Below are 25,565 nucleotides of genomic sequence, written 5' to 3' on the forward strand. Positions count from 1 at the left end.
AGATACCAATCCTCAGATAGTTAGGAGATGTTTAAACTTATTTGTCATGTAAAGTTAAATGATTTCAAAATTTTTAAATGAATAGTAACAATTCCACAAAATTTGCAACAGTCAACATCTGGCTTGTAAGGTGGGAATTTTATTTGTATGATTTCCTGTTCTGAGAAATAGAAGTGAGTTCTTTAACCTTTTGATTTCCAAAATATTTCAGAGTTGTTTGGGAAAAAACAGTGTAAAGTATGACATTCAGGGTAATTATTGTATTGAGTGGCATTGTATTGCTTTAAATACCATGTACTGAGTAAATCTGTTCATCTGGTGAAAGAAAATAAAGTTGCTTGAATTGTAGACAATTAACGATGTGATGAATAAATCATCTTCACTTCTGTTAACAATAAAAACAAAAAAAGGCTTTTTGATTCACAACCGAACATTGTGTATTTGGTAACATCAAGAAAGATTTTGAACAAAGAGAAAAATGTTATTTAAAAAGGTGGAGTCCTTCTCAGAGGTTAGGAACGAGCCTCAACCATCCCCAACTCCTGTCTTTAACCAGTTACACACGTATCACTGTGAATTTCTGTCTTTTTGTAGCAGTAGCTGGCATCACGTTTAATTGGCATGTGCGGTAAGAGCTTAGGCTGTACCTGCCTTGCCACGGCGAGTACTTAAACGAGCCCCGTACGTCCTTCCTGTGCAGTTTTGAGAAGTCCCCAGCCCCATCTCAGCTGCCACCTTCCACGGCCCCCTTCTGTAATACGCCTTTACCTTAGAGACACCTGGGCACTGATAAGGTTATGCTTAGAACTGAAGAGGAAAAGCAAGCTGCCAAGTGGGTTTAAGATGGAAATGACCGAGGTGGAGAATGGACCGAAATATCCCACAGACCTCTCCCCCCGCCACGGCTTGAGCAAATGGACTGATGTGCGTAATAATTCTCATTGACTAAGCAAGTTTAATATCTACTCGGCAACATAACAGGCTTACAGCAATCAGCATTGTTTCAGACTTCCTCAGATTGATGAAAATATCTGAAAACACATCCGAATCTACCTTTCAGATGAGTGACAGCATGCAAATGTAAAATCTGATTAGAGCATTTTTACTTATTATATCACACATCCAATTAAATGCCAGATGCAACATAAGAAGTAATTCATATTCATTTTATTTCTAACTTTTATTACAAGGCTGACTTTGCTTCCAAATGAGTGAAGTATAACTGGATGTGGATTTGTTTGATTTTATCTCTGTTCCCACTAGTTTAATGGAAAGAAGAAAGCCATTTTTTTCTTCTTTTCTTCAACCTTTTGGCATTTTAGAATTGTAGATACCCCTTGCTTCATTCTGAGAGAAACCAAGTATAAAAAAACATTCTTGACTAACTCTTGCTATCTTTTTAAAAGGAAGTAGTTCAATTTAAATATATGAAAATATTTGATAAAATAGCTTCTAAGAATTAAACTTCATATGAGCATTTTTCTCTAACAGTAAACCCATCTGAAGAATGACTGTTATTTCTAACACTTCTGAGGATGGAGATTTGATAGCCCTTGGGACACTCAGCACAGACAGCCGCAACACTTGCCCTGTACTTTCAAGTATTTACCTAAGCAAATAGAAACATTTCCCTTTCTAGATTGCTTTCTTATTCTTTCTTTCTTTTTTTCTTGCAAGTCGCATTTCTTTTTGGCAGAAAAAGAGAATATCTCTGCGTACGTGTGTGTGTGTGTGTGTGTGTTGGAGAAACTAATAAACGAGACCAGCCATCTGAGGTTCCGATGTCACATCTAAGATCAAAGAGTGCACCCCACGCACAACACGGCCGTCAGAGACTCAGCCTCTGTCCTCCTTGGACTTTCTCTCCTTGGCGGCACTGAAGGGTGAGTCAGTCTTGACTCCTTTCCCACCTCCCTTCAGTGCCCACTCACTTGCTTATCCCCCAGTGTTCCCACGAGCCACAGCTTCCGCCCCACCCTAACTCCCACACACCCGCTTCCTCTCTCACCGCACCTCAGCAGGCTCCAGATCTGGGTTCTGCACCGTCGTCCACACGGACAGCATGACGGCACCAGAGTGCCAGGTCTTACCACGCCGATTCTCCTCTCAACAGTCTATCCCCTGTTTTATCGCTTGGGAAGTTAGATAGTCAATAAACATTTGATGAGTTAATTCATGAAAACTGAAGAAATGAATTATTTGCGTGAGCTGGAATAGTGAACTTTGTAGTCAGTCGCTTTGTGACATTAACAATACCGATTTCTTTTCCTCACCTTCCCCTCGTCCTCTTTCTTTTTTCCTTCTGTGTGTGTGTGTGTGTGTGTGTGTGTGTGTGTGTGTGTCTGTGTGTATTTTCTGCTAGACTGATAAGTTTGGCACATATCAAAGCATTGTATATTACTGCTTTAAAAATAATTCTAGGAGTTCCTTTCATGACTCAGAGGTTAATGAACCTGACTAGGAACCATGAGGATGCGGGTTTGATCCCTGGCCTCACTCAGTGGGTTAGGGATCCGGCATTGCCGTGAGCTGTGGTGTAGGTCACAATGCAGCTTGGATCCAGTGTTGCTGTGGCTGTGGCCTGGACCTGCAGCTGTAGCTCCGATTTGACCCCTAGCCTGGGAACTTCCATGAGCCGTGAGTGCAGTCCTAAAAAGCAAAAAAAAAAGTAATAATAATAATAATTATTCTAAAACTGTTTCTGCCATTTAGAATTTAACTTATTACAGCAGGAAGTGACAAAAAAAAAAAAAACAGTGAGCTTAAATTTAACTATAACAATTATCCCTATAAATTAAAAAATAAAACTAAATTAATATTATTGTGTTTTTCCCTTCAAAGGATGTGTTGAAATAGTGCTTTTCCAATGACACTTCAGGTAAGAGTTAGAAAATCTTGGCACACACATAAAAATACACGCTGAAATCTCCACACACTATCAGGCAAATAGTTCATTATCTTTCAAAATTATGTCATTTCAAATGTTAGATGTTACAGAAACTAGTTATTCTGTTACCATTTTAACACACACACACACACACACACACACGCACACACACACACACACTCTCTCTCTCTCTCTCTATTCCAGGAACACTGAAGATAGCAAAACAGCCACACAGATCCCTGAAGTGCTGCATGTCATGGTTCGGGCAACAAAATTCTCTACCTTTTTAAAACCCAAACTGGAACTTAGTAGTTTTTAAACTGGCTCATTGTTCATAACCAGGGAGAATGTTATCCTTTTAACTGGACTGCATCGAATCTAGGACATAATGAGAACGCAATGTGGCCCAAAGAAAAATTACTCTTGCACAGAAAATTCTAAACAATGAGAACAAATTCAAGGGATTTCTTCTCTTTTGTCTGCAAACTAGTGTATTAAAATTGTTGGAAAGGAGGTTTTTCATATTTTCAATTGACTGCACAAAAACCAGCCATGATACAGATCTCTGAGGGATGTTTTCCTCTTACTGTCTAGATTTCGAAGCTTTCCATGACCCATTTTCGTTGACTCCAATTCATAAGCATCCCAAATAGCTGGTACTAAATAACTTTAGTACCATGGCCAAACTTATTTTATATAATAAAGAACAGATCTATTTCTAATGCAAGTTTTCTAATTGCCATGTTTTCCAGACAATCACTATTTAGGAAGATAAATGAAAAACTGATCGACACGCCCAGTCTGGGACAGCTGGTACATGCATACTCGTGATCATGAATGATGTTTGAGAAAGAACTCAGAACAACTCCAAATAACTGAAAAATCAAGGCTTAAAGAACTAGACTTATTTTATTTTTCCATTTTATGATTTTTACTTTTTCCATTATAGTTGATTTACAGTGTTCTGTCAATTTCTACTGTACAGCAAAGTGACCCATTCTCACATTATCCTCCATCAGGCTCCATCACAAGTGACTAGATATAGTTCCCCTGTGCTATACAGCAGCATCTCATTGCTTATCCACTCCAAATATAATAGTTTGCACCTATTAACCCCAGACTCCCAGTCCATCCCACTCCCTCCCCCTCCCCCTTGCCAACCACAAGTCTGTTCTCCAAGTCCAATAGTTCCTTTTCTGTGGAAAGGTTCATTTGTGCCATATATTAGCATCCAGATATAAGTGATATATGGTATTTGTCTTTCTCTTTCTGACTTACTTCACTCAGTATGAGAGTCTCTAGTTCCATCCATGTTGCTGCAAATGGCATTATTTTGGTCTTTTTTTAAGGCTGAGTAGTATTCCACTGTGTATATATACCACATCTTCCTAATCCATTCATCTGTCAATGGACATTTGGGTTGTTTCCATGCCTTGGCTATTGTGAATAGTGCCGCCATGAACATGTGGGGGTGCACGGGTCTTTTTTAAGGAAAGTTTTGTCCGGATAGATGCCCAAGAGTGGGATTCCTGGGTCATATGGTAGTTCTGTGTGTAGATTTCTAAGGTACCTCCATACTGTTCTCCATAGTGGTTGTACCCGCTTACATTCCGACTAACAGTGCAGGAGAGTTCCCTTTTATCCGCACCCCTTCCAGCATTTGTCATTTGTAGGCTTATTAATGATGGCCATTCTGACTGGCGTGAGGTGGCACCTGATGGTAATTTTGATTTGGATTTTTCTAACAATCAGTGATGTTGAGCATTTTTTCATGTGTTCGTTGGTCATCTGTATATCTTCTTTGGAGAAATGTCTATTCAGGTCTTTTGCCCATTTTTGAATTGGGTTGTTCTTTTTTTGTTGTTGTTGAGTTGTATAAGTGTATATTTTAGAGATCAAGCCCTTGTCAGTTGCATTGTTTGAAACTATTTTCTCCCATTCTGTAGGTTGTCTTTTTTTTTTATGGTTTCCTTTGCTGTGCAAAAGCTTGTCAGTTTGATTATGTCCCACTGGTTTATTTTTGCTTTTATTTCTGTTGCCTTGGGAGACTGATCTAAGAAAACATTTGTACAGGTGATGTCAGAGAATGTTTTGCCTGTGTTCTCTTAGACCTATTTTAATACAAAGAATAGGAAGGTCTTACACACAGGCAGTCTTGTGATCTGCCTGCCACCGTTTTCTGAAGTTCTCCCCTTACTGGCACACTGCATCATCTGTCTTTTCTGCTTAATTTTCTGGCTATTGCTGGGACTTTAATTTAGAGACCTGGCCACTAGCTACTTGGATAATAAACAAAGAGAGTAATATTAAAGACCTTGTGGGGGAAACTGCTAACACCCAGCCTGTGGGTGTGCTTGCATGTGTGTGTGGAGGTGTGGGCATGTGTGTGCCCATATGTGTGAGGGGTCAGGATCTGAAGGCAATAAGAGAAGAAATCTCCACGGAGGGGGAGTGATCTAAGCTAGAAGCATCCAGGCAAATAAAAGGTAGTGATGGTAAGGTCTCTGCCAGTCTCCTCAGGAGGACCCCCATGCTACTTTCAAGTTCTCCAAAGCAGTTTAAGTGTCTCCTCATAGAAAAGAGCAAATTTCTTGTCTCTTCATTTTTTTCTCAAATTGGCAATATGCTCACTATTATATTTATCTCAAGAAAGACATTTTGCCTGTTCTTTTAAACAGCTGAACTTTTAAAATTGAAGTATAGTTTACTTACAATGTTGTACTAGCATCTGGGGTACAGCAAAGTGATTCAGTTTTATAACTATATTATTAATATATAGATGAATACATATATTCATTTTCATTATAGGTGCTTGCATGTGTGTGTTATAGGTTATTGCAAGGTAATTGAATATAGTTCCTTGTGCTACACAGTAGGTACCTGTGGTTTCTCTATTTTATATACAGTAGTTGGTATCTGCTAATTGCAAACTCATAATTTATCCCTTCTCTAACCCCTTGGTAAGCATAAGTTTGTTTGTGAAGTCTGTTTTGTAAATAAGTTTGTTTGTGAAGTCTGTTTTGTAAATAAGTTCATCTGTATAAATTTTAGATTCTACATATAAGTGATATCATATGGTATCCACGGTGGTTGCAAACGGCATTATTTCATTCTTTTAAATGGCTAAGTAATATTCCATTGTATATACGTACTGTATCTTCTTTATATCCATTCATCTGTCAATGGACATTTAGGCTGTTTTCATGTCTTGGGTATTATAAACAGTGAACTTTTGAAGTCAGCACATACCACTTAGCAGCTGTACGTTTTTAAATCAACTCACATCACTTAAAATCACAAGGGTGATTTGCTCTTCTCGGTACATGACTCTATTTGTCCTGTTTCAATCTGGCACTTCCTTGAGATATTTTGATCTACATTTAAATGAGATAAATCTTAAATGATATGTGACATACACCGAGGGAGCTACTCTTCAGATCTGCTCTCGGAGAGTATCGAAAGTGCTCTTGCAGACAAACGTGAACCAACAGGACTCTTCTAGTCAGTCCTTGAAAACGTCGACTTTCTTGTCACAGACACTGGCATAAAGCAGCACATCATTGACTTAATGCCTGGAGACTCGTGTAAGTACCACACACACATGCACACGCACTCACACATCCACACATACTCATGGCACTCCTGCACGTGTAGACAAGGTGAATGAGGGCAAAGATGGTTTACATCATGCTTTTGGTATAAGATTTAGGAAACCTGCGCGGTATAGTCTTCCACCTAGAATCTCACATTCTACATCATTCGGTCCAAACCTTTCCTTACACGTTAAAGAGAGCGAGAATACGTGCGTTTTCGTGCGAACATTGAAGTCCGGCTGAGACTATCAATCTCACACTCATGACAATTCTTTTTTCCAGGGCTTTTGTTCTTATAAATAATAGAAGTAACATAAAGGGTATTGAACTGTGCAAATGGCTTTGCTTCTAGGGAAAAAATACAAAAGCTTACAGAAGAAAAATATTCAATGTTAGGTAGTTCGATACAGTGACAAATAGGAGTAAAAACTTACCCTGCCTGAGTCTATGAGAAGCCTGTTTGATATTTTTTTAATGAAAAGAGCTCTTGCACTAATCATAAAGATAATGTGCAACTATTTTTTTAATCAATCAATATGGTAATGAAAAAAAATAAAACAAAATGTTTCCCAAACTCTATGTTCTACCACCTACACAGTGATAACTACTGTTAACGTTTCACTCTCTTTCCAGATTGCTTTATGAGGACACGCACACACACACAAACACACAATCCCAATTTTTGATAGATATATAACTTCCATTTTGTCTAAATTTATATTATGGGCACCAATCACGCTCGCTTTTCTGACTTCATCACTGCAACAATTTCATACTCACTTCTAGCTGAATGCTCTCATCTTGCGATGTCTAAATATTCAGTTAGCCCAAGGCTCAGTCCTTAAATGTCTATACTGATGTTACAGATAATAACAGTCGGCCTCATAGTTTCACATCTTAAAGACCAAAGTTTCCCAAACATATAACTCTAGACCTGAACTTGGCCCTAGAATGCTATCCTTATATATTCAGTTGCCAAGACATTATTTATTGGGGGCCTGATGTGCATATCAAATCTAACCTGTCCATTCCCACCCAGCTCATCCTCTCTCACTTCCCTAGCATTGAGAAGATCCATGAGGCTAATGCACTCTTCTGGGCTAGAGATAAGGGTGAGCTGAGCTGGGAAGGTGCCAACCCAGACGGAGAGAGGGAAGATGGGAGTCCAGTGCAAGAACTGCCTCTGTGATACAGAAACGCGAATTTGGGAACTTGAGATAATCTCATAGATTATTTCACCCGCCTTTTTTTGTTTTTGGTTGAGGAAGTGAGGCCTAGACAGATGAAAAGGCTGTAAACTTTTACATCTGACCTCCTTCTAACATCGTCTCTGTCCCCTTTCAGAAAGAATTATTTCAGCTCGCCTTTAGAGCAAATTCCTAGATTACCTCAAATGCAGTCAGCACACTCATGCTAACGAAGAAACGACAATGAAACTGCAAAGAACACAGGCATTTACGTCACGATGGCTTACTAATACTTTCTTACTTATATGTCATACAACATATTTCCAACCGTATCCTAGCTTACCTTGAAATATTTGAGGACTATTCAAAGATTTCACTTAACATTTAGTTCGACTCTATAAAAGGTCTAATCCGTTAAACCATCCCTTTGTACTTAGCCTTGCAGTTCCTGTGCTTGCAGCTGCAAGTTTTCTCAGGCATCCATCCGTCTCATCAAGGCTCCTGAGAGCCTTATAAACTCACAGGGACACGTGATTCTCTATGTTCATGTTTCAGGACGGGTTTAACCCTGCATACACGCCCGTAACTCATCTTCCTTAGTGATCATGTGGCAAATCTCATTCTGCACCAATGACTTGGCAAAGAGACCCCGTACGAGGATGAAAGGGCGGGAGAGTCTTAGCAGCTCTCCTGCAGGTCCTTGGCCACAGTCCTCTCTGTGAAGAGGAATTTTGGTAATTTCAAAATGATTTCTTAATGAGATTCCTTAAAAAGAAAAAAAGATCCTTAATTGTTTTAAAAAGCGATGATAACAATCCAATGATCATTTTCCTTTTTTCTCACACATGTTTGCAACTTAATAATGAGTTGTGAAATTTAAGTGCTACTGAAATGGTATTGCCAAAACATTTCTACTCAAACACACTCTCTATTCTCACTTCCAGGTGACTCACGGGGCCATGACTCCATTTTCCGTTAGTCGAAAATCTGTAGAGGCACCAGTTCATTTCTCAATAAGAAAGGTTACCATACTCTATCCCAAACTGCTCAAGTCAAAGAACTGAATTTCGGATTGATTAGAAACTTGGCCAAATATGATGGGTTCTTTTTATAAGCTTGAAGCAGTAATGAATTACTATTGCTGATTTAAAAGTCTAAAGTCTTAACCATGTGAGTACTGCAGTCTGAAATCAATTTTAAATATGCCAACACGTACCCAAAAGAAAAGAAAAAATGGATTAAACAATAGTGTATAAAAGTGTATCCTCTCCTTTTAATAACAGATCAGTAATGGACACCCTAGCAAAGAGCCAACTGAAAATCTGACCATAAAAACTAAGCTGAAGAAGAAAGCAAAGATTAAGATGAAAATCCTTGGACTGTGGTGGGGCTGACCAGTGAACCACGATATCTGGGTGTGCAGCTCCATTTTCGATGTGTCCCTCTGTCACTCCAAATGCCAACAGGATTCTGGTGAAAACAGTTATCTCTTTGGAAAAGGCTATGCCTCTTGCATGTTTTGACACTCTAATGACTTAAATTTTGTCAGCCTAGCACTAGAAGGCTGTTCCATTATACGGCCCCGGAGCAGGAGGCAGGCAGACAAAGGAGACACATGGGGGCCACACGCAGGAGGCTGTGTTTTAATTCAAAGATTTTAGTTTCAACTGAGGAATAAGTCATTCTCAATTTCCAATCATCTAGAAATAATCTGTCCTCCAACCACATTTGAAGACAAAAATGAATCATGTAGCTAAAACGTCTAAGCCATCATAAAAGCATCCAAGCAGGTAGAAGTTAAAATACTAATATGACTCCTCCCCTAACATTCTAGAACAGTGACCTCTAGATCAGAAATGACCATAATACAGATAACTGCATTTCTTTTTCTCTCTTTTTTTTTTCTTTTTACAGCCATACCTGCAGCATATGGAAGTTCCCTGGCTAGGGGTCACATCAGAGTTGCAGCTGCCGGCCTATGCCACAGCCACAGCCACAGCAATGCCAGATCAGAGCTGCATCTGCGACCTACACCACAGCTCAACGCCCGACATTAACCCACTGAGCACGGCCAGGGATCAAACCCACATCCTCATGGACACTATGTCAGGTTCTTAACCTGCTGAGCCACAGTGGGAACTCTGGTTAACTGCATTCTCCCCAATTCTTCTCCTCCTTCTCCAAATGTAAGCACATTAAAATTGCTTTTTTGCTGTTTAAGGAAATTGAATGGCTACATTTTAATTTGTTGCTCCTTAATCCAAATAGTTAGTTGCTCATCTTTTCTATCCACATTCAGACATCAGTCGTTTTTTCTTTTTAAAGAATTAAGAAAAAAATTTTCTCAGTTGTATGATTAGACATTTTAGAAGACTCGGAATCAAAATGAAAATACTCCAAGCAATGTAATCCCAACCTGAAATAGTGGATTTTTCATTTCTTGGGAAACACATCTGAACAAAACATTGCTGATTTCAGAAAAGTCTAGGATGCGTGCTAGTTTACATGTTTGATATTCTTTTGGAAGACTCCATTGAAAAGACAAATTGGAAAATTGTTCTCTCTAGTTAAGGCTGGGAGTAAAAAATAGGATGAAAAAAGAGGTAGAATATGGCAAGTTGCCTCAATATTCCATAAAATTTTGATTTTAAAAAGTTTGTCTCTCATGAAATTTATCTAAGAAAAATATCTGTGCTACTTCCCATTTACCTAGTGACAATAAACTGTGGTATGACTGTCCCGCAATGCTGCTTCCTCACCACTGGGGCTGGTTCTGGTAGGGCGCAGACCCAGGCGTTTGCCTCCTCGGTGGCCCCGTAGCCATGAGATAATGACAGTCCTGCGGAGAATGAGGGTGATGGTTTGTCCTTTCGGAGCGCTTATTATGTGCCAGGTCCTACACTAAATGCTTTGCGTTCATCTTCTCATTTTTAACAGCATAAAACAGACACAATACAGTCTCTGTTTACAAGTGAGAAAACTAAGAATTAGAAGCTTCATAATTTGCCCAAGCTCACAGGATGACTGGGTGGCAGAGTCTGATCACAGATTGGCTCCAGAGATGGGCTCTAAACTGCTTTGTCCTGCTAGCCCCCAAAGGATGATTTAAGGAAAGTATTGGCCAAAGTGTTTAGATGAACACATCATTTTATATACAAATATATATATATATGCACATCTAACACCATCCTGTGTTTTCCTTAAATCAAAATTCTAAGGCCTTGATGTGTTTCTCTTACAGCAAAATAGCTTAAGCTGTTACTGCTCATGGTATTAAGTACAAGCATGTCCTCCTGCTTCCTTGCCAGCCCAACCGGGTATCACAGCCAACTGTCCCTAAAGCAGTGAAGACAGCTCCCACCTCCCTATCAGCTGACTAGGGCTTAGCTGTGCAGATTTATGAGAGGTTCAACAATATTCATTAGGCCTATTGACTTAATTCTATATCATAACGCTTTTGTTTTTAATATTTCTACCTATTAGCTTTTCTTATAGGTATTATTTATAGGTTTCATTTAAAAATGATTTGTTAAAGAAAATAAGGCTATTCCTAGGAAGAGAAGAATGCTAATTTGGTCTTTCTTAGAAATTTCTACATTTGTGCACACGACCCTGTAAGTTCTATGGGCTCGTTTTCCACACCTTGTGTTTCTGAAGATTCAGAGAGGGGTGTTTCAGGTTAAGCAGAGCAGCATGGAGTCAGTGCTGCTGGAAAACATCCCCTCCACCCAGTGGAACATATTAGTTGAAGAAAACATTTGTTGCAACATTATCTAGCAGACAACCTGTTCTCATGCTGAGAAGCTAATGCTACCTCTTATGCACTAGTTAATTCCTTCCAAAAACATATGCACTCCCAGCCAAGCTGCATCATTCAACTCATAATCCATCACAGGACAGAGACTAGGGGACGTTTGAATTTTAGTATTCAATAGTCAGACGCCTGACAGATTTACTGATATACCCTAAAGAACATAATTCTTCATTTAGATCCATGCTGCAGGCAAAATGCACAATTTGAGAAAAAATGTGTTTTGTACTAAACTCCCATGTACGATAAAAAGCCCTAAGATGAGGACTCTATAATCCTCGCTACTACTGTAACTAGTAAATAAACGGCACTATGTTCGCCATGACCCAAGTAAGTAGTAGATCTGGTTCTACTAGTCCCCACAAAACCATTCTCTATCTTCCGATCGATTTTATACTCCTTAACCTCATTTGAAAAGAAACATTTAAAGTATATTTAATGATAAATAAAAATAAAATCCATGCTAAAATTGTTAGGTTCTTAACACAATTTTTCTTCCAAGATGAATACTGAGTTGGTTGGTTGGTTCATATGTTCCTCTGCTATGATGTTTTTCTGAGACACTAATGATTCAGATTTCTTTAAAATAAATTCTGTCTATCCTGAGAGTGAAATAACTTATTAGTCTAGATTTGTTTTTATGTCATAATCATCTAAAGTTGCTGAACTAACAAGGGTACTATTCAAATTGCTCTACCCTGGTCCATTTTTAATGGAAGATAATTCCCTCTCTGTTACTCTGGAGGCTAATTATTATTATATTTTGTCTATGCTACCTGGAGAGTTTCTTTGATGCCTAGAATACGTAAGGTTTCATCAGATGAGGCCAGAGGCTTTTAAGGTGTATCAACAAGAAAGAGAGGGAAGAGAAAACCAGAATGCACTTATGAACCATTTAGGTATGAACGCCAGCAAGAACACCGCATATTCAAACATTAAGAATTTAACCGCACTGGTTATAGAAATTTGTAAGCTTGAATGGATTTGTGTAACATAAGAAAGGTTATAAGTAAATAAGCTACGCATTTGATTCCAAAGGCTGGGAAATAATCATATGGATAACCCAAGGAAGAAGAAAGAAATGAATCATGAAAAGAATGTCGATTTAATGAATTGGACAGCAAAAGTGAAAGAGATTTTCAACAAAACCAGAGGCTGGTTCTTGGAAACTAGCAGTAAGATGGAAAAACTTCAGGCCAGGATGATTTGTATTTTTTAAAGAGAGACGTCCAGAATGAAAAGTGAACAGGTGGTTCGTTTGACTCCACTGGCTCACAAGGAGAACCACAGAGCCCTCCTACCTCCTCAGACCCAGGCTGCCTCTAATGCAGAGGCACAATATTGACGTGATTAAGGCTAGAATCTGGAGCTATAGACCTTACAGGTTTGAGCCCTGGGTCTCTCATTTACCAGCTGCAGAACTCCGGGCAATTTACTTAACCGCCCTCCCCTCGCTTTCCACATCTTTAGAATGGGAATAATCAAAGAACATAACTCATAGGATTTCATGAAGATTTGTTGAACAAAATTCATAAAGCACTTAGAACCATACCTGTAAACAGGAAACGTATTTAGCAAATAAAATAAACCCCCTCATGTTTTCTTTTTTTTTTTTTATTTTCCCACTGTACAGCAAGGGGGTCAGGTTATCCTTACATGTATACATTACAATTACATTTTTTCCCCCACCCTTTCTTCTGTTGCAACATGAGTATCTAGACAAAGTTCTCAATGCTATTCAGCAGGATCTCCTTGTAAATCTATTCTAAGTTGTGTCTGATAAGCCCAAGCTCCCGATCCCTCCCACTCCCTCCCCCTCCCATCAGGCAGCCACAAGTCTCTTCTCCAAGTCCATGATTTTCTTTTCTAAGGAGATGTTCATTTGTGCTGGATATTAGATTCCAGTTATAAGTGATATCATATGGTATTCGTCCCTCATGTTTTCCACAGCAGGGTTAGAGCTTTTCCACGGACTCGTCTACGCGGAAACATTTGGACTACTGCTTTTCGTGAAGCTCTGTATTCTCCTCAATGTCCACTTCATGTTGTTTAGAAGTGTGTCTGCACATCCTTGGACACACCTCCCTCCAAGAGGGTAAGTGTAATTTCTCTCCCTCTAAGTGTGGACCGACCTTAGCATCTTCCCTCGATCAGTAGAATGTGTTGGAAGTGAGGCTACATGGCTTCTGAGGTCAGGCATTAGAAGGCAGAAGCTCCCAGGGGCTCTTTCTTAGGATTCTTGCCCGTGGACTCCACCTGCCACACTGCAAAGAAGCCCAGACCACATGGAGAGGCCACATGGTAGTTCAGTCCAACAGCTCCAGCTAAGGTCCCCACCAATAGCCAGTATCGATCACCAGATAGGTGAATAAGAGAATAACCAGATGATTCCAGGCTTCCTTCAAGCCACCTCAGCAGATGCCATGTGAAGCAGAGATGAACTGAAACTACAGACCCATACCTGAACACCATCGTTATAGATTAAGCCCTAGCCTGGGGCACAACAATGCATCACCAGAACAGATCTTGTTTTTAAAGGTGGGGTGCCGCCGTGTCATCAAACACGAAACACGTATGACTAGTGTTGTGACTGGCTGGTGGATGGAAACTATACTTGGAAATAAACACTAATTCTAGAAACGCAAGCAAGGGATATGCTGTACTTAATACATAAAATGTAATGAACCACATTTATAAATTAAAGGAGAAAAACCATGCGATCGTATCAGTTGATTCAGAAAAAAATTCAATGAAATTACCGTTCCTTAAAAAAAAGTTCTTAGCAAACTATAGTCAAAGAACATAACAGACTCACAAAGTAAGTAACACACTTGGAGAAAATATTTGCATATACATAACAGACAAATGATTATCCCAAATATATCTTTATTTATGTAAATTGATAGATACATACACATGCGTGTGTGTGTGTGTGTGTAAGTATTCCTAAAAATCTATTTTTGAAAAAGGAAAGTAAATTTTGAAATTAGCAGAGAAAATGTAAGCGAAAAATCAGAAAGGCAGTTGATGATGATGATGTTAGAAATATGAGAGATAAAAGACTCACAAGTAATGAAGGAAATGCAAATTGAAACCACAACGAAACTCCTTCTGCTTTCAGGTTTACGCAGACGCAGAAGGTCTAAAAATCAAATGTGGACGAAGCTACGTGGAAAGGAGAAATCACGGGCAGTGTTAGTGGAGAATGAACTGATACAGGTACTCTGACTGGCAGCTCAGCAGTGCCTAGTGTAACTGAAGCTACACCTACTATACACGACCCATGGGTACTCCTCGCAGGAGAATGTGCCAAAGAAACACTCATATTGTACAGTGAGATTGGCGACATATATCAGTGTCCACTGCACCATTATTTATAAAAATAAAAAAATCAAAAACAGCCTGAATAATACCTATTCAACTAAGTAGATGAATAAAATGATGAGAACACTCAAAAGAAATAATATATACGTAAATGAAAAGATTTCAAAAATATAATTTAAGTGAAAAAATACAGTATGACATACGGTATTTTGTCCTTTATAAACTTTAAGCTTCATCTACTATTTCTGAGCAGAATACGTATGCAAATATCTGAAAACTACTGGAATGATACGTGTCAGATTCATGATAGAAGCTGTCTCTCTCTGGGTTGTCCACAGCGATTTACAATGACTCAAAGCTTATCTGCATTATAAGTTATATTCAAATACTTGGGAACAAACATTGTTTCTTTTAAGTGGGAAGGAAACAGAACGGCCTCTCGGAAGCAGGAAAGGGGTCATATCAACCATCACGTCCAACCACTGACGTCCCCTAGGTCTGCAGGTAACATCTGCGGAAGAGGGACTTTCATCAGTCGAGGAGCAGGAGCTGAGTGAGCTGACATGACATCGCCTTAAGGACTGCGTCTGCGATGGGGATAAGCTCTCCCTGATGTCTGCGAGGCACAGGTCCCTGCCTGCCGTGAGCAGTGAAAGAACCAAAGCAGAGGGCACGAAGCTCTGAGTCCATGCTGGGGCTACAATGTAAATATCTGAAGAATAGGAACTGCCCTTTTAGGTTACCTACTATTTTTATGTTGCACTTCGTATAATTATTTTCCCTCTATCTTGTCACATGGTATTCAGTTCTGTTTTAAAATGTCTGTCTCAGCTGTGCTAAGAGGAACTAAAGAAAGGTGTTCGAGTCTGAACTTTGCCTCTGATGGGGGGATGTATTAATGATGCAACTCCTATAGAAAACCATAAGGAGGTTCCCTCAAAAAATTAAAAAATAGAACTTCCATATGATCCGGCAGTCCTGCCTCTGGGTATACACCCCCAAACGGAAAAACAGATGCTGGCGAATGTTTGCACGCCCATGTTCACTGCAGCGTTATTCACAACAGCCCGGATGCAGAAGCAACCGAGGCTTCAGATGAACAGACAGAGAAAATGCAGTGCATACTGACAGTGGAAGATTCTTCCGCCTTGAAAAGGAAGGCAATCCTGTCACGCGTGATAGCATGGATGGACGAGTCTAAGGGACATCATGCGGAATGAAGTGAGCCGATCACACAAAGATAAACACTGCCTGCTCCCACTTGTATGCAGTAGGCAAGGAATTCAGCCTCCGAGGAAGCACGTGGAATGGTGGTTATCAGCGGCCGGGCGGAGGGACAGGGACGTGCTGTCCAATGGCGTAGACCCGGAGTCACGCACGATGAAAAAGTTGTGCGGAGCTCTTGTGCAACAACGTCCATCCAGCGTATCACACTGTAATGTCCAGTCACTAGCTGTTAAGAGTCTATGATAATTTTAAGGGTCAGCTAGACTGGACCCCAGGATGCCCAGAGATATGGTCCAAACGCATATTCTGGGTGTTTGGATGGGTTAACATCTGGACCAACGGACTGGATCCAGCACACTACCCTCCTGATGCAGGCGGGCTCCATCCAAGCAACCGAGGACCTAGAGAAAGGAGGGCTGAGCAAGAAGGACCTCCGCCGGCCTGCTGAGCTGGGAAACCTGTCTTTACGAGCTTGTCTTTCGGACTCAGGCTGGAATGCAGGTTCTTCTTGGGTCTCTCGTCTGCCAGCTTTTGACCGGAACTTGCTGCCCTGGCTCTCCTGGGTCTCAGGCCTCGGCTCTCGGATGGGAACCACACCACCACGGACTGCCCTGCGTCTCCACCTTGCTGACAGCGATCTTGGGACTTAGCATCCTCCACGTTGTGTGAGCCAGTCCTTATAAGCAGCCTCGCTCTCTCTCCTGCTCTGTCTCCCGTGTATATGTGTATGTATGTATGTGTAAGTATATCATCACCTATTCTGCTTCTCAAAAAATCTGAATAAACACAGAGGGTAAATTTATGGTTTTACGCACATACACTAAAAAAGCACAGCCTCCTCTGGAGGAAGTTATAAGAATTTGATGAATCAGTATTGATAAAGCGCTTAAACCCTGGAAAGTAGAAAACTACAATTTGAATCATCATCGAATAAACAAATTTCCTCTGTTTTCTCTGGAGAAAGATGAAAGTTTGTCTACAGAGCACATATACTTTCTTTTTCTACTATAACACAGTGGAATGCATGCTTTTCTTTCCAAAACATTCATCACTTTGAATTCCATGTCCCCTTTTTCTCCTAACCACCAAGACCTAAATAAGAAGTCACGATTTCAAAAACCAGCCTTCATAAATTTGACCTCCTCATCTTTCTTCCTCAATTCAACTACCACTCTGTAATTTATTTATTGTTTCCTATCAAAGGATTAGCAGTTATAGCTCTGGATGAATACGGCCTCTCCATGAAGCATTGGTGCTTTGTCTGCAGTAAGCACTCAATCGAGCTACCTGCCCGTTCCTCTTCTTTGAACCGTGGGTACATCATCTGCGGAGTCACCAACATATTCCGCCTGCCTAATTATTCTCCCCACAACTGTCCTCTTGTCTACATTCCATTGTTATTTCATAAAACCCACCTCTATCATTAAAACCCCTGTTCCTCCCAGGCCTCCTTCAACTCCTATGGCATCTATGGTCTACAGTATGAAATTGGTGGCCAAAAGTCAGGAAATAGGTTCGAAGGGTGCCAGTGTGCTGATTCCCCCTCCTTCAGGGGCTGGGATGTATGCTGGAAGCACTGGAGCCCATGGGCCAGTTGCTTCCTTCTGAACCAGCCTCTCTGGGTCCCTCTGTGCCCTGATAGGAAAAACTGGGGGAGCCCTGACCTACACGAGCCACACAGGCATAGAAATTAGTTATGTTGAACTGTTTTTCTCTCAATGCAGATATGCATTCTGCTCAGTTAAATTATAAACTGTCCCAGGATAGAATATGAAAATTTGAATATTAAGATTAAACTTCCAGAAACACACGTACACACAGTGCTCAGCTTTAGAGTGGGCACCCGATCTCTAGCAACTGATTTCTGTCCATCTGCCGGTGATTTACAGGTTCTTTGGAAGAAACTTCCCAAACACATTGCTGCCGTCATGCTCAGTAATAATCCAGGAGCGCTTGCCAGCTTTAGTTCAACAAGTTCTCAGATTTTGCTGCCATATATGCCCTAACCAGATTCTTCAATGTATCTTTTGAAGCCACTGAGCTCCTTCTCTATTCTGATGGAAAAAACTTAAAATTGAAAGCAAACCACAAACTTGGTTTTGAAACAGAATTCAGGGAAACCTTCTGAAAAGCTACCTGCAACTCAGATAACAGGATGCTTATTCTTCCTTCTTTCAGTTCCAGAGCAAATGTCAGTAGCAACTGCTATTTCTGCTATTTCATCCATCCTTTGTGGAACAGACGCCAGACAAGCTGTGTCCACCTCTCCATAGATGGTGTGTGTGTGTGTGTGTGTGTGTGTGTGTGTGTGTGAGAGAGAGAGAGAACTGGATTTATAGTCAGATGCTACCTGAGGACAGAAATACAGAAATGAAATATCTAGGTAAGGAAAAGCAAAAGGCTCTTACAGAGCAATCATTATTTTTTCCATGTATAGCATGAAGCTTAGTTATTCTGAAAGACGATTTTTAACACAAAAATGACAGGGTATATACAAAATGGGATTTCTCCAGTCCATATAAATAAGTGTACATTTAGCAAGCTAAATTCATGACAGACACATTCAATTTGTCATGGGATTTAATGGTCCAAATGAAAGAAATCAGATCCTTTACATTTTAAATTTTGCCTCCTTAAGTTGGAACGCCTTCGTGTCCCTCTAAACTTAACCACGAAATTTAGAAAAACCTGGCTTCCATTTGAGGAAACAATCGAGGTGTGGTCTATGATGTGGTGCCCTTTTTTAAACGCCTGATGGGATGAATCACCTAATTTACAATCCATTGACGCTTCCAACTCTCTTGCCAGGGCACCATTAGTTATGGTCATTCTGTGAGAGAATTCTACGCTTTTCCTCTTCACATCCGTGAGGAAAACCACAAGGCTTCCTACAGCCAGTTGTTTGCGGAGTAACTTTCAGCAGCCAAATGGACATTTGGTCTTTGCATCGGTGACAGAAGAAGGATCAACTCCCAAGAATTAGCAATAGACTGGCCATCACTACAGTGAACCGTGAAATGCCAGGCAAAGCTGGCTCCAGCAAAGGGGAGCCACAAAGAAAGAGCCTGGTGGCGTCGCAGGCTTAGAGGAGCAAAGGGGAAGGAAATGGCCAACGCCTGGGCGACACGATGTGTTGAGGCGGGGGCAAAGTGGCACGGGAAGGACAAGGCAAAGAAGACGGTCTCTGAGGAAGCAGAGCTTGGAGGGTGGTCCCGAGGTTGTCTGCGCCTTCCTCTTCCTTCTCTTCAGCGTCCCTACAGCACCCATCAGCAGCTGGTGTTCTATCATCCCCGACTGCCTAGAGTCTGCCGCTCTGAGTAACGCGAATGCTCCAGCATTTCTATGATGGCCTTTTCTTCCTGAAATTCTGCTATATTTTATCCTTGGACATGCTTGGTGCAGGGCATTTTGTTCGTCTAATTATTCATTCATTCAATATATATTTATTGTAATACTCTGCAATGAGTAATATAAGCAAAATCTCTGCTCACATCAAGCAAATAATAAAAAAAGAAACACAAATACGTTAAAAGCTACTTACAGGTTGTGATATGGGCTACAGAGCAAATAGACAGGGTGCTGAGATAGAAGATACAAGAGGACCTAAAGTAAGACGGTCCGAAAAAGCCTCTGCGAAGAAAGGAGAGTTCAGCTGAGATGGATGAAATCAGAGGAAACCAGCCATTCCCGGTAGGGCAGAGCACGCCTGGGAAGTTCGACAGAAAGAGGAGCCCAGCGCCAGGGCCACGCGGTCACAGGGCCTCAGGGTCATGGCTTGCCACAGTGCAAAAGAAAGGCCCTTGAGTTTTAAGGGGAACTGTGACATTTTCTAACTTCTACTTGGGAAAAATAAAAGCATCAGGCCAGGAGTGGAAAACCAGAGCCCCCTGGGAAGGCTCCCGCAGCTCTCCAGGCGGGAGAGATGACGGTAGCGGGCCCAGGAGGCTGGTGGTGGGACTGACGAGAGGCTGGACTGGAGATACAGTTTGCAGGACACGGCGGACTTCGCATGTCAGGACCCTGGGGGAGAAGTGTGAGGATCAGAAGGTATGGGGTGGGGAGGAAACAAGACGGACAGTGTGGAGATGAGCTAAGCTGTGACAACAACGGCAACGTCTTGCTGGTTTATTTCTAAATTTCTCTCTTTCTCCCTCCTCTTTCTTCCTAGCCTTGCCACTCTAGAAGATCCCCTCACCTGCTATCTAAACTGACACTAGAAAATATTTATTCCCCCTCCTGAACCCCGGGAATCAGGAAGGATTCTGGAAGGAATGTAGTTTGATGACCACAGAAAATTCAGACTGGGTTGCCTCAGAACGCAAAACTAATATTTTGTTCATTGCGCTTTTCTTTATTAGCTCATGGCCAAATACATAATCTTTTACTAAGGTCAAATTCATAAAGCGAAGAGAACATATTAACCATCTAAGGAATCCCAGTTTAGAGCTGGGACGTTCTCAGACACCACCCGGTTCTGACTTAGAGGAATGAGCGAACCGCTTCTAGGTACATGAGGAGCTGACCCCAGAACTGGATCAGGAACTCAGGGCTCCTGATTCCTGGTGAGCATCATTGCCGCTTCCAATGTAGACATGTTGTAAGATAAGCTTTAACTAAAACAACAGTAGCCAAAGCTATTTTTTCCCAGAGGAGGCCGATATGGAAATTTCAGAGACTCTAATGCCTGGACATTCTGTTTTCTTGTCAAATTTCCCAAATCATAAATAGATTAGGGGGTTGGAAGGAAACAGGTGTCCTTCTTTTTGTGTGTTCATTATTAAGTAATCTGGCACACATCAATGGAACATTTTTTTTCCTGGCATTTTCCAATTGGCTTTTATAAAGCCTTTAAAATGGAATAATCCATAATTGTGATGTTTGAAACCTGTTCCAAAAAAAAAAAAGACCTCCCCTAGGACAGGAACAAAAGAGACAAAAGCTGCCAGTCCTTAGCCAGGAGGCTTATCATTAAAGTCCAAAGTCCACATTGGCACCACATTTGATGGTGAGCCAGAGAAGGGATTTCAAGAGAACGGTGATGATTTGGTAAGTGGGAAATGCCCTTGATATCTGAAGCTGTCGATACCTGAGCCACAGAGAGCCATCATACACTAACAGAGATCATCTATGGGGGAGACAATGCGTTATTGTTTGAATGAGACAGAATAACCTTTCATCATATGTGTCGTCCAGAAACTTTAAGAGGAAGAGAAAAATCCCCAGCCTTGGATTCCATAGCTGGACATTCACCAACGTTGTCCAGGAGTCTTTACCCCCGGACTCGTTATCTGCAGCATCGTCTCTCCTCTGTCAACCACAGGATGTGGTCCCATCTCTGGGCTCCCTGCTGGGTGGGCAGTGGCTTCTGATACTTTCGCACCATGTGTGGGTGCAGTGAGAACTTTGGACACATGCTTTCTTGTCCACCATCCACTCTTTGGACGTTTAGGGTATAAAATGGCAATCAATGTGTGTATTTAGTCTACGACAACACCCAGCCAACAAATCATGCCAGATGCAGCCTCAAAACTATCAAGGGTATCTCCACGTCCATCATATTCTTCCTTTGCTATTCTGTTCCCACAGGACCATGCAGTAGACAGATCTGGAACTGTCTGTGCAGGGAGGGCTGGGCGGAAGGTGCCCGTCGCCCTGACTCAAAGCTCCCTTCGTCCCAGTTAATCACCATCCCTGTGTGTTTCTGTTTCCCGAAATGTCTTCGGTTAATTTGAAGGGAAACAGTAGTCTATTACTTCGGTACTGGAAGTAATCCTTTCTGTCCCCTGTACACGCCTCCCTCCCTATCCCTCTCTCCCTCCTCTCTTGGTTCTTTCAAGTTCAGTGGGAAGGAAGGGCTCAGGCCCTTCAGAGCTTCACCGCTTTCGTGGTACCTCGCTTACTGAGAGCTCGGATACGGTACACACCTGACTGATAAGCCCACGGAGCATCGTTCTGCCAAGCAGAACGTGTGACTGAGATCAGACCAACTCACAGTCTTGAAAGTTTGGCTGCGCACCCATCTCATCATGGAAGGTACGTAGTGTCTGGTTGATCTTTGAGTGAGAAATTGCCTCTGGCTGCCTTAACTCCCCCTATAATTGCATCAAATTCTTCCTGTCCTAATGACAGTGTGACCACAATGGACCACTATTAGGTAGTTCGCATGTCTCCAGGTTGATAAGAGTATTGTCTTATTCTATTTTTGACCTGATAAATATTCTCTAGTACCATTAAGTTTCCTTAAGGTTAAAAGAGCGGGGGAAACATGAAGGGGCACGTCTTCCATTAGTGACGATGGCAAATATCCTGATCTCTAACAAGAAGCTGTGCCCTTGAGAAACAAGACCGCACAAGACTCCCGTCTGGGCAGCTTTTACACTCAGGACTGATGGAAACGTCCCGAGACAGGCCTGCCGCGTCATCAGAAGCACAATCCTGACAAAAATCGTGTTTTGTGCGCCTGCTCTTCCCGTGCCCAGAATGTGCTACCGCTAGCAGCTCTCACTTCAAAGTAAGTGTGCTGTCTTTTCCTCTGTTACAGTTATGAGGATATTACTTTCTGCTTCTCGGGATTCTTGGTCCCCTGGGACAAGATATACTTAACCCAGGGCTGTCTGAATGTAATGCCTGGCTATCTGACCTGTCAAAACTGAACTGAACCCTCCAAACTCATGAGAAACACGGAGGCTATGCCACTGAGGCTGTAATCAAGGCCAGATGAGGCTCTGACTTCCTGAGCAGAAATCAAGCTGAAATCCAATCTCCTGGGTTCTGATCCAGGGTTCCTGTGAATGACGGAGGCTCCACGCATCAGTGCCAGCACGTGTCGCTGGAAATGAGGTTGTCCTTCCCCAGCACACGCTGCCTGATTCATGGATGATATCTGAATACGCCCATGAGGGCTTTCCAAGAATGATTACTCTCCTCTGCCGATTCTCCGTCTCTGATGAATTCTCCTGCTTATCTCAGAGAGAAGCTACTGAAAAAAGAAAAGTGTTCTGTACCAAACTCTGGGGCTGCTTTTTCACTCCAGGGATTTACAAATCCATCTGCGCAGATGGAATGTCAATGGTTACTCAATGAACAAATCACTATTCACCAACAAAAACTATTCCACTTCAGGTAGAGCTCAGATACTTGTGCATGCTTATTTTACTGGTTTTCCCTGTAGACAGTGCACCCTATAGGGGATGATTTTCGGGAACGAGTCACAGCAGTGGACTTGGGAGTGACTGAGACGATGTAAAGTGGTTTTCTGCCAAGGGGGAAAAACACCCTGAAGTGAGACCACACAGATCTGGGAGACAGAGCCACCGCACTGGGCAGGACTGGAGACATCGTCCAACAAACCTGATTTGAGAAGCAAACGTACAATGTGCCACTACGTCAAAAACAAATGCTGCACGAGAGCACTTACATGTCGCATCTGAGAAATGCTGAACTCAGAGAAACAGAGGGTAGAATCGTGGTTGCCAGGGTGGTTGCCACGATTCAAAAGGCCCCAGCTCCTAGTTATAGGAGGAGTAAGTTCCAAGGATTAAACACACAGCATTGTGACTTGAGTTATCAAGACTGCATCACATACTTGAAAGTGGCTGAGAATAGATCTTAAATGTCCTCATTACCCTCCACACACACACACACACACACACACACACACACACGCACACACACACGCACACACGCACACACGCAATGGTGATTATGTGCCATGAGGACGCTGTTAGCCAAGCCTATGGTTGTAATCATTTCACAACATTTAAGTGTATTAATCAACACCTTATATAACTTAAACGTAAACAATGTCACGTGTCAATTTTATCTGTAAAAGCTGGGGAAAATTAAAACGTAAATTACTATTTTTAAATGAAAAAAAGAAAAATAACTTATCTAATAGGTTCCACTGTTGCCAAGGATTTGCTCTTAAGAATGGAGTGCATTCAGCTCCAAGCTAGATCACAAGGGCTTGAGTCACCCAGGCCTATGGCTCCCCCACAAGAATGCAAGGAGAGCATGAATTATAAAACACACACACGCAGTCATCTCTATTATCTATAATTAGTCTTTCTTTCAAGTCCTATTAATACAAGTCAGAGGGTTTATAAATCTTCTACTGTTTTACTATCTCCTACCACGACTTTTCTTTTATTGAGTCTGTATTCAAACAAACAATCATACAGCAATTTTTCTTTATATGCGTTTTTTTTTCAGGAAAATACTGCTTTTCATGTAAGGTCACGGTGTTTAGGTTGAAGGTCTAGTTACTAAGAAGGGGAATGTTTCTGAGCTCTGACAAAATTCGGAAATAGTTTAACTTCTCTCAGGCCACATCTCTTGGAAGTATTTTGAATGCTTAAGAATTTTAAATGCAAAACTATGCCAAAGTCTTAAGTGAAAGAAAGGTAAATGTACCATCTATCTGCACCACCATTTCTTTCTACTGTACACACAAAACCTCTGAGGAAAGGCGGAGGTAGGGCATGCCTGCTGCGGAGTAAGGAGAGCGAGGGCCGCGGACGCTCTGTGCTCCGCCAGCATCCCCCCTACAGTAAATGACCATAAAATCTCTTCATTAATTAGGCAAATGAAATGGCCACATACAGAAGACAATGTCAATTAGAAACAACTTTTTGGACTAGACAAGCCAAGGAACAGAAGGAAAGAAATTGGCCCAAAGGACGAGGAAGAATTTTCTAGAAATTTTCTAAAAAGACACGCAGGAACATTCTGAAGTATGACAGTGGATGCCAATGTGTAGAAGGATGTGTGCATCATATCCACATATCAACTGGGTTGACTGAGCATGACTACCGTCCAGGTGCATGAGAAAACAACCATGATGGTCTCGATCTTCACGTGCATGGGATCTTTAAAATCTGTGAAAGGTTCCCCTGCATATTACAGCATTACGCCTTTGATGGAGAACAATTCAGTGGTGGAAGAATTGTCATGCTTATTTTACAGACAAGCAAATGGAGGCTCAGAAATGTTGGTGAATTATCCAAAGATACTTACAAGAGGCAGATGTGCAAACTTCTTCTGATTTGCTGTCTGATGTAAATCCACAAAGCCAGGATGTGGTGCAGACAATGTTAGGTACATATGTAATGCAGCCAATAGGAAGGAAGGAGAGGAAAAACAAAGGAGACACTTACTGGAGCTTTACAATGTTTGAATTATTTATTACGACTCTTGCCTTCAACAGCATATTGAAGTTAAAAAAAAAACAACAGTATATTGGAGTTTCTTGCTATAAAATTTTTAAGAAATCAGAGACTTTTCCATGTGCATTTCTGTGAAAAACCACAGGATATCATCTTGTATAATAACTTTTCCAGGCAAGCTATTGTTTATCTTTTTTATTAGTATTATTTTTTACAATGTCATGTGAGTTTCAGTTTCAGGTGTACAGCACAAAGTGCTTTTTTGTTTTTTGTTTTTGTTTTTTTTTTGTCTTTTTGTCTTTTTGCAATTTCGTGGGCCACTCCCATGGCATATGGAGGTTCCCAGGCTAGGGGTCAAATCAGAGCTGTAGC

General features: G+C 41.3%; 1 protein-coding gene across 1 annotated transcript in view; it reads right to left on the reverse strand.

Moving 5' to 3' along the window:
• NALF1 (NALCN channel auxiliary factor 1) overlaps positions 1-25,565 on the reverse strand; it is a 602,338-nt gene that overhangs the window by 355,779 nt on the left and 220,994 nt on the right. The window lies entirely within an intron of this gene.

The sequence above is a fragment of the Phacochoerus africanus genome, chromosome 13, assembly GCF_016906955.1.
Source record: "Phacochoerus africanus isolate WHEZ1 chromosome 13, ROS_Pafr_v1, whole genome shotgun sequence".
Lineage (NCBI taxonomy): Eukaryota > Metazoa > Chordata > Mammalia > Artiodactyla > Suidae > Phacochoerus > Phacochoerus africanus.